The sequence below is a fragment of the Pan troglodytes genome, chromosome 2 (genome assembly GCF_028858775.2).
Source record: "Pan troglodytes isolate AG18354 chromosome 2, NHGRI_mPanTro3-v2.0_pri, whole genome shotgun sequence".
NCBI classification, from domain to species: domain Eukaryota; kingdom Metazoa; phylum Chordata; class Mammalia; order Primates; family Hominidae; genus Pan; species Pan troglodytes.
The window spans coordinates 154490353-154497985 of NC_086015.1; the positions used below are offsets into that span (position 1 = coordinate 154490353).

Below are 7633 nucleotides of genomic sequence, written 5' to 3' on the forward strand. Positions count from 1 at the left end.
AATTAGAATTTAAATTATTCCTTCTGCAAGCAAAAGCAAATATTCAAATTGGATGGGCTGTGTTCCTTCTTGTGGTGTTAAGCAAAAAACTTCAAGCAATAGGCAGTAACTCAGAAAACTGTTCTCCATGCTCGTAGGAAGCATCCATGAGAGATTTTTGTTAAATAGCTGCTAATCCAGCATCCAGGGGTTCACAGTTTGTGTTAGCTCCATGGAAGAAGCTTCACAGGAGGGGGAGCTTCTCATTGATGAAATGGCTGGATTCATGGAGTTCTTTTTCCTTAAGCTGCTTGTTTTTATTAGGTAATGCTATCCTAACATAGACATATTTTCCTGTGTATTGTGAACATAGGGGCATATATTCTTGTTTGCCTACACAGTCCCAGTTGAAACCTGCTGTGCCAGCTTAGCAAGTAACACTTTCACTCTCAAAAGTGTCCTGGTTTTGATAATAAATTACACGAGCCATTCTAATTTATAATTATAAGGGAATAAAATGATCGAAAGTGTATGATTGATTGGCTTAAACTAATGTTCTCATAGTTAGATATTGTCTGTTATGCTTATTAATCAGTTTTTTTCAGGCTTTAGTTGAGAGGGCTTCCCAGCTTCAACCCAAGCCTTAGAAAGTTACTTCTTCATCTCTAATTAGGGGCAATGCTAGTACTTCCTTATGGGTTTGTTTTGGGGATTAAATGGGTTAATACAAGTTGGGTGCTGATATGTAGGGAGTTCTCAGTAGACATTAGGTATTTTAATGTTGTTAGAAAATAATCAGTCAATGTTAAAAGTTCTAGAAAAGAGTATGCAAAAGACTGGCAAGGAGCAGAAAAATCAAGACCTCAAGTAGTATTGCCATCAATGTAAATCATGGCAGTTGGTTTATTTTTCCTCTCTCAGATGGCACAAAGTAAGAGGTGGGATACAGGTCTGCCTACCTCCAAAATCCTTTCTTATCCATGAGACCAGACTTGCTACCACTGGGGTTGAGCTACAGTGGGTACCAGGCCAGGCAGAGCAGAGACCTGCCTTGTCTATTCCTGGGGGTGGAGTGGCAGGATTTGGTAAAAGGTTGTTAATGGGAATGAAGAAAAGGGGGCACTCAGATTTTCAGTTCAGGGGCCTGGGTATATGATGGTATTGTTAAATGAGTTCAAGGGTAAGCGGCCTCCTTGGATGGGGTGGAGACAGAAAGTATTGCAGTCCTGGTGACAGCATGGACTTTGTAGTCAGACCCCGGAGCTTCAAAACCTGTCACGATCACTTCACTTCCTAGCTAGGTGTGCCTCGGTTTCTTCATCTGTAATAGGATATCTACTATATAAGGTTCTTGTGGCGATTTAAAGGTTTATTAAAAAGTAAAGCATGTAGGACAGTGACTGATGAGCACTGTGTAAGATTTGATCATTATCACTATTTTTAACTTGCCGCTTTAGGGGTTTCTATGGGAAGTATATCTATATATCTACAGTTATCTTTCAAATAGCATTTGTACAAAACTTCAAAGCAGTCATCTATTGAAGCTTTTTAATAAACTTTATAGAAATCATTGCTTTCTTTTTTTTACCATTTTTGTGATTAATAGAAGCGGCCCAGAAAAAGTTTACCCTTTATTTATTAATACTCTATCCCTTCCCAAATTTGGTTGGTACCTGCTGATATCTAGAGATCTGGGATTCTATATTGCTTGAAACCTTGGTCATATTCTTCTATCTTTCCACAAATGGCTCAGGAATCCAAATCAGGGTTCTCAATGTAGGCATTACTGCCCCAGAGAGTATTTGTTGATTTCAGGATATTTTCTTGTTGTCCCTATTCAGTGGCTGGGACCATGAATGCTTTATAGCATGCAAAGTATGAGGCACAATTCTTACACAGTGAAGAATTGTCCCATGCTGCTTATAGGAGTGACCCATTAACTTTCCCATGGGTGAAAAACTTGTTCATTAATATCTGAGCCTATAATTTAAGTCTATTTTACATATAAATGTATTTTTTCTGGTTTAATAGACACCAGCCTAATTTTTCCAAGTATATAGCTACTGTCTACTAAATACTTTATTTGGAATCTTGTCAAGAATTATTTATTTTGGAGATCCACATCACTAATGGTAATGATATAAGTTGTGTTTGGGTCACAAATATTTGTATCTGTTAAAAATTCACATAATTAAATGTATAGATCCAAGCATTTGACCACTTCATGTTGAATGAATGAATGACATTATTTCAAATAGTTCTGCCTAAGCATTTACATGTTCCATTACATGTCATTATATATTTTTCTCTCCGTTTTTCCTTTGAATTATGATTATGGTTACATATACACTTGCAGGCAGGCCTTGATTTCACAGTTCTGACATATATTTGAGTTATCATGATTTAGTTAAATAATACCAGTCTCCCTGCAACAGTCCAAATTTTAGTTACCACATTATATTAACTGTAAGTAGTTGCATAAAGTACAAACTTAATTGATAGCTCTCCAGTTCGCAGCTCATCATGTAAATAACATACAGGAGTGGCCAATCATCTCACTTCTTTCAAAGTCTGTTGGAGATTGGTCACTGCACATCTGGTATTCAGTTCATGCACAGGTGGCAGCAAAGTGTGTAGTTGTGTTGCCTCCTTGTTTGCCAATAATAAACTCCATGACATTTTACAAAAAGAGATATTTGAAAGAGGGTATACCAACAAAAATTAAAGTTCAGGAGAGAAATGAAAAGTGATAATATAGGAAGTGAAATTTGAATCACAGGCATATGGAAGTACAAAAGAAATAGCTAACCAGGGGAAGGTTAAACCTCTATAATATGCTGTTAGATGAACTTAATGAAGGCAAAGTTATTAACATCTACAGGGAATGGATGAGCTATCCCAGAGTAAGTGATGCTGACAAGAAACTTCACAATTAAGGAATTTTTGAAATATTTCATGACGTGGAAAGCACAAAGGATAAAATGTTGGAAGTTGACTCATAATTACAAAGGAACATGACAATTCTATAAGGCATAGAAAAAGATATTCACTCTGTATTATAAGTTATATACTGAGAAGAAGTCAAGAACTATTCAAAGACATATGATATGGTTCAGGTTTTTTGCAAAATACATAGAGGTAATTCATCGTTGGGTAATTGACAGATGGCTTTCTGTGTTATGAAAGATATTTTGCTTTAGGCTAGCAGTAACCATCTTAAGCATTGTATATAGCTTTTTAAGACTTTAAAAACTATCATGGGTTAAGGGGCTGATTTACATTCTTTATGCTAAACTTGTTAGCCTCAATTATACATGCTATGTGTTTGTCTGCATATATATTTATGTAAATGTGTCCAGAATGTTGAAAAGTCTTGCATGTAACATTTAAACCTATACCTAGACTTGGAGACCCTGGGGAACCTAGTATCTATTTGCAGATTCTTGTCATAGGCTGATTAAATCAGATGTATGGTTCAATTCTAGGAGTTGCTGGGGAGTCTGCCCAGACTACAACCACTGAATATTCTTGAACATAATTTTTTTTTTTTTTTTTTTTAAAGACAGAGTCTTGCTCTGTCACGTGGGCTGGGGTGCAGTGGTGCGATCTCGGATCACTGCAACCTCCGCCTCCCAGGTTCACCCGGGTTTGAGCAATTCTTCTGCTTCAACCTCCTGAGTAACTGGGATTACAGGTGCACGCCACCATGCCTGGCTAATTTTTATATTCTTTTAGTAGAGACAGGGTTTCACCATGTTGGCCAGGATGGTCTTGAACTCCTGACCTTGTGATCATCTTGGCCTCCCAAAGTGCTAGGATTACAGGCATGAGCCACCACTTCCGACCGTACTCTAACATAATTCAAAGAGAAGTTGGCCAGTTTACTTTTATTAAAAATGTTTGCGTAAACTGAAATGAAAGGAATTTCCAATTTAATTCTGTATCTTGAGTTTCCAACTAAGGAGAAAAAGAGATGTGTGTCTCTAAGGATGACTTTTTTTTTAATCATTTTTATAATTTTAGATGATTTCCTTTCATTGTGGCTTATAAGAAAACTTCAAGAGTATTCAAAATGAAAGTTGCATTCAAAATGAATCTTAGGAGTTTCTTGATAAATTGATGGAAAATTTTATTTAACACTGATAGTCTTACTCCTCCCTATTCAGTTCTAATGATGATTTTGTATACTTTTGAAACTATAAATGTTACATTTTAAAATTTTTTCTATAAGTTAATTTAGAAAGAACAGTCTATTTGTAGCATTTTCCCATGAAATTCATGTTATTACAGCCTTGTTTTTTTTTTTTTTTACATCTGTAACAAAACTTCTTTACAGCATTAATTATTCTCATCAAGCATTTCCATATTACACTGAACTAGGCAGCTGCAGGATACACATTTGTATACATTAGCATTAATAAGGATGTTTAAAGGAAAACTTTAGCAAAGTGCTAGGCTGTGTTACTGTGAATTCGAATGCTGTAAATAGGACAAAAATTGAATTTTCTTCACCTGTTTTGTGAATTTTACCACTAGATGGTGATGGAAGACTGGGGAGTGTGCTGAATTCTGCATCTACTATGATACTTGTATTATGTTGAAAATCGAAAATGTTTGTTCTTAAGTATTTAATTTTAGAAGTCATTTAGGGGTATCCAGAGATTCTTTTATGTATCATGCTGAGCACAGTATCTTTTTATATGGCGTGTGCTTAGTATTTATTGATAATTGGCTTCTTGTGGTGCTTAGTCTGGGTATAGTCTTTATAAGATTTAAATGGTTCCTACGCTTTATTTTGTCCTTGTTTTCTGTTTTTGTTTGTTTTTTTCTAGTATGTCACATTTCCTTATGGTGGTCATTACATTTTTTTATGTTTAAGCTGTATTTATTCTCGTTTGCATGTGTGCACACACAAAATTTTGACGTGAGTATTTAAATTTCTGCATTCCCCTAGGCACCATTCTCTTGAAATGATGGTTGAGAAACAAAATACTATTATACAATTTCAAATTGAGGGTAAAATATTTATGAAGTGGTTTAATGAATATAACAGTCAGTAACACACACATTGAAAGATTTTCTACAAGATGAGTTTCTCTGAATGTCAGTTTTATGAAGAATGGAAACTTTCCTTTTGGAAATTCTCTGAATATGTTTCTTTTCTGCATAAAAGGAAGAATAAATACACTATTTATTGCTTTCTGAGAAGATTCTGAAATATTGAATGTAATCCAAAAGCCCTAAGTAAGAAATTTTGGATTTCAAATTTTAGATTATTCCCAAAAGCCAGTTTTGAAAAAGCAATCAAATGTAATTATTTTCTTCAATATTAATAGAGTATTATGTAACTTCTGACACTAGCATCATGTATTATTCCCATTGATGTTATTTAGCTCATGTAAATGATTCATTTTTCATTGGCCTGGATACATATTTTTCATGCCACAGCGTGGGAATTGGTATGAAATATAAGCAGTTTGATATTGATGGTTTTTGTCATATGACTTTTAAAAAATAGGGATGATGTTCTCTATGTTTTTAGCCTACGTTTGAAGATATTCCATTGATTTAATAATGTCATGTAGGAGAAATAAAGCTACTATCACATTAAACATGCCTAGTAACTATATAGCAGTCTAATTTTAGAAACATTAAAGTGGGATTTAGATGTTTTAAAGACCTCTTAGAATTGAGGCCTGAATGAAAGGATTAAATGAGATATGGGATAGAGAAGTACTTGCTAAACTCCAGAGTGCTGAATGGAGCCAGTTGATGCTGTTAAAGAGGTCATACATTTAATAGCTTATATAAACACGAAAGTAGATATCATTTTTGAGATTACTGACTGGGAGCTGTGGTGTGGTAGAAACAGAGGATGAAGAGGATAGGACATGTACTGAAGGTATTTTCCCAGCCATAATATTGCTTTTTTTTTTTTTTTTTTTTTTTTGATGGAGTTTTGCTCTTTTGTCCAGGCTGTGGAGTGCAGTGGCATGATCTTGGCTCACTGCAACCTCCCCATCTGGAGTTCAAAAGATTCTCCTGCCTCAGCCTTCTAAGTAGCTGGGATTACAGGTGTGTGCCACCATGCCCAGCTAATTTTTGTATTTTTAGTAGAGACGGGGGGTTTCACCATGTTGGTCAGGCTGGTCTCGAGCTCCTGACCTTGGCCTCCCTAAGTGCTGGGATTACAGGTGTGAGCCACTGCGTGCAGCTTGCTCCTCCTCTTTTTTTTGAGATGGAATTTTGCTCTTGTTGCCCAAGCTGGAATGCAATGGCACGATCTTGGCTCACTGCAACCTCCACCTCCCGGGTTCAAGCAATTCTCCTGCCTCAGGCTTCCGAGTAGATGGGATTACAGGCATGCGCCACCACGCCTGGCTAATTTTGTATTTTTAGTAGAGACGGGGTTTCTCCATGTTGGTCAGGCTGGTCTGCTCCTCCTCTATATATATAGGGAAGCTGTAATTTACCTGTGACTTTCTGGGGAAAGTGGAGAAAAGAATTGGCCTTTCAAATTGCCTTTTCTTAATTAGCTGATCTAAAATATGACTATCTTAATCTAGCCAGTGACACACAATTGGGGGCGGCGATAGCTATGCAAATGACCAACTGAGGTATATATAAATTCATGCACTTCAGTGTCCATTGCATTTATAGAATTGGAATCTTGATGGACAGATATTTTGATAGAAGTCCTCAGATAATCCTTTTAACCCCTTTGCCATTAACCTCTCTGCTAAACCTGACTGACTTAGATAGAGTAAGACACTAGACACTTAGAGTAAGATTCTTTGTAGTCCCTGAATTCTTTTCCTCTACCTAACAATGATAGTCATTGTTGAGCTAAGTTATTCTTGTGCTCTCATTTTTGCTCATTTGAGCTTCTTAGAACTTTGCAGTTTACAAGACTCTAAATGAAGTATTGTACTGTGTTATTCACGTGTGTTTGACTGTTAACCATAACGTCTTCTTTTAGTCAGCAAACATGCCTTCACTCCTCCTCTGTTAATGCGTCTCCCACGAGGCATTTACGATGCTGGAGGGCAATCTCTTACCCAGAGGAATGAAAGGTAGTATCACAGGAGCATCACAGGAGTGGGGGTGAGGCATGAAGCACGGAGAGGAGGCAGAAGCATTTCCGCAGCTCATTCCTACTTGCTTTTGGAGCCCTGAAGGTGGGCTCTGACCTGGACACAGAGGGTCCTAAAATGAAGCCCTTACACACACACACACACACACACACACACACACACGGTCCTAAAATGAAGCCCTTACACACACACACACACACACACACACGCACACCCCTACACCCCTCTACCTTCATTTCTATAGTGTTGAGTAAAGGAAAAAATAATTTTAAAAAATCCCCACACAGAGAATGAGGGGATGACTGCCAAAGATCTTAGTTTATAGATGGAAAGTAGTAGTTTCTTTTCCTATCCTTGAACTTCAAGGATAGATATAATTCTCTTTTCTATACTTTTTGTGCTCTGCAAAAGTGGCTTTAGAGCAGCAGCTTTTCCTGGAGGATGGCCACAGTGCAGGGACATTGCTGTGGCTCATTCTGCCCTTTCACTCTGCTCCTCAGACTTCCAGCCATTAACCCTGCCATTCACCCATACGCTACCTCTTGTTTATCTCTTTGCTA

General features: G+C 37.0%; 1 protein-coding gene across 14 annotated transcripts in view; it reads left to right on the forward strand.

The window, feature by feature from the left end:
- MED12L (mediator complex subunit 12L) overlaps positions 1-7633 on the forward strand; it is a 346021-nt gene that overhangs the window by 199480 nt on the left and 138908 nt on the right. The window lies entirely within an intron of this gene.